Source organism: Pavona decussata, unplaced genomic scaffold (assembly GCF_977016875.1).
Source record: "Pavona decussata unplaced genomic scaffold, jaPavDecu1.1 SCAFFOLD_1164, whole genome shotgun sequence".
Classification (NCBI taxonomy): domain Eukaryota; kingdom Metazoa; phylum Cnidaria; class Anthozoa; order Scleractinia; family Agariciidae; genus Pavona; species Pavona decussata.
This window is the reverse complement of record NW_028145988.1, coordinates 1-2500: the sequence shown is the minus strand read 5'-3', so window position 1 is coordinate 2500 and position 2500 is coordinate 1. Positions and strand designations below refer to the sequence as shown.

At 55.3% G+C, this 2500-nt stretch overlaps 1 non-coding gene and 1 pseudogene across 1 annotated transcript in view; both read left to right on the top strand.

The window, feature by feature from the left end:
* The window catches only part of LOC146448270 (5.8S ribosomal RNA), a 154-nt gene extending 135 nt beyond the window's left edge, over nucleotides 1-19 (top strand). The window contains exon 1 of the ribosomal RNA XR_014861171.1: nucleotides 1-19. This exon is cut by the window's left edge and continues 135 nt beyond it. This is a non-coding gene — a ribosomal RNA (5.8S ribosomal RNA).
* A 197-nt stretch (nucleotides 20-216) lies between these two features.
* On the top strand, nucleotides 217-2500 carry LOC146448269 (large subunit ribosomal RNA; annotated as a pseudogene; the record flags this gene model as incomplete).

Sequence of the window (2500 nt, the reverse complement as noted above, 5' to 3'; positions counted from 1 at the left end):
CATGTCTGCCTGAGTGTCGGATATCATCCAACGCACTTGAGTGTGCGGCATTGAGGCGTCACGGCACACTTATGCCGCCGTGTCCCTTGAAAAGCAGAGAGACTCGCATCGTGCGTTGTTCTGCACCCCCATGCGAAGGCTAAAAATCCATTTGGTCCTTGGCTGGGTGAGTGTCCGGAGCGCGCGCGGAGTCCCACGACAAAAACATAACTATCTGGACCTCAGGTCAGGCAAGGCTACCCGCTGAATTTAAGCATATTAATAAGCGGAGGAAAAGAAACTAACAAGGATTCCCCCAGTAACGGCGAGTGAAGCGGGAAGAGCTCAAATTTGAAATCTCCGAGGCCTGAACGCTTCGGCGAGTTGTAGTTGCGAGAAGCACTTTCTCGGCGGACCGACCATGCCTAAGTTGCTTGGAACAGCACGTCGCAGAGGGTGACAACCCCGTCTGTGGCGCGGACGGCCGCTCACGATGTGCTTTCGAAGAGTCGGGTTGTTTGGGAATGCAGCCCAAAACGGGTGGTAAACTCCATCTAAAGCTAAATACTGGCGTGAGACCGATAGCGAACAAGTACCGTGAGGGAAAGATGAAAAGAACTTTGAAAAGAGAGTTAAAAAGTACGTGAAACCGTTGGAAGGGAAACGAATGGACTCAGCAATGCGCCGTTTGAGATTCAGCCGGCGGGTAGTGCCGGCCCGGGGTTTGCGGATCTGAATGGACCGCGGTCCCGGGCTCGGAGCTCCCGGTCGTCGCACTTCTCTTGGGCGCGCGTCAACGTCGGTTGGGACTGGGTCTGAAAGGTGCCGGAAAGGTAGGTCTGTGCGTCCCTTCGGGGTCGCTCGGTCTGTTACAGCCCGGTTCTCCTCGCGGCTCGGGCCCGACCGAGGCGGTGCAGCGCATGCCTCTCGTAAGGCTAGGGTCCCGTCCCTCCGGCCGGTTGTCGAATGTGGTGGACTGCTTGCAGTGCTCCGCGATTGCTGCCGGTCGTTGGGGTGGTGATCTCGTACCATGCGCTTGGGATGTTGGCGGTCATATGGGTCCATCCGACCCGTCTTGAAACACGGACCAAGGAGTCTAACATGTGCGCGAGTCTTTGGGTGCTGGAAACCCCGAGGCGCAATGAAAGTGAAGCTGGTTTCGGCCAGTGAGGCGAGATCCCCGGTTCTGCCGGGGCGCATCGTCGACCGACCTATTCTACTCTTAGGAAGGTTTGAGTAAGAGCGTGTCTGTTGGGACCCGAAAGATGGTGAACTATGCCTGAATAGGGTGAAGCCAGAGGAAACTCTGGTGGAGGCTCGTAGCGATTCTGACGTGCAAATCGATCGTCAAATTTGGGTATAGGGGCGAAAGACTAATCGAACTGTCTAGTAGCTGGTTCCCTCCGAAGTTTCCCTCAGGATAGCTGGAACTCGGTGAAGCAGTTTTATCAGGTAAAGCGAATGATTAGAGGCCTTAGGGTTAAAACAACCTTAACCTATTCTCAAACTTTAAATTGGTAAGATGTCCGACTTGCTTAATTGAAGCCGGACTTGGAATGCGAGTGCCTAGTGGGCCATTTTTGGTAAGCAGAACTGGCGATGCGGGATGAACCGAACGCGGAGTTAAGGTGCCAAAGTCGACGCTCATCAGACCCCACAAAAGGTGTTGGTTGCTATAGACAGCAGGACGGTGGCCATGGAAGTCGGAACCCGCTAAGGAGTGTGTAACAACTCACCTGCCGAAGCAACTAGCCCTGAAAATGGATGGCGCTCAAGCGTCGCACCTATACTCCGCCGTCGAGGCGAGTGCGAAGCCCCGACGAGTAGGAGGGCGCGGTGGTCGTGACGCAGCCTTTGGCGCGAGCCTGGGTGAAACGGCCTCCGGTGCAGATCTTGGTGGTAGTAGCAAATATTCAAATGAGAACTTTGAAGACCGAAGTGGAGAAAGGTTCCATGTGAACAGCAGTTGGACATGGGTTAGTCGATCCTAAGAGATAGGGAAATTCCGTGTCAAAGTGCCCGATCCCGGGCCGCCTATCGAAAGGGAATCGGGTTAATATTCCCGAACCGGAACGCGGATATTGCCGTTCATCCGTGTGCGGCAAGTGCGGCGACGCAACCGAACCCGGAGACGCCGGCGGGAGCCCCGGAAAGAGTTCTCTTTTCTTTTTAACAGGCTTTCACCCTGAAATCGGATTGTCCGGAGATAGGGTTTCATGCCTGGTAAAGCACCACACTTCTTGTGGTGTCCGGTGCGCTCTCGACGGCCCTTGAAAATCCGGGGGAGACAATGATTTTCGTGTCCGGTCGTACTCATAACCGCAGCAGGTCTCCGAGGTGAGCAGCCTCTGGTTGATAGAACAATGTAGGTAAGGGAAGTCGGCAAAATGGATCCGTAACTTCGGAAAAGGATTGGCTCTAAGCGTTGGGTCTCTCGGGCTGAGACTTGAAGCGGGTGGAGCCGGCCCGGACTGGCCGAGGTTAACCCTCAGGGCCGGAGGCTCGCGCCGAAGGACTTGGG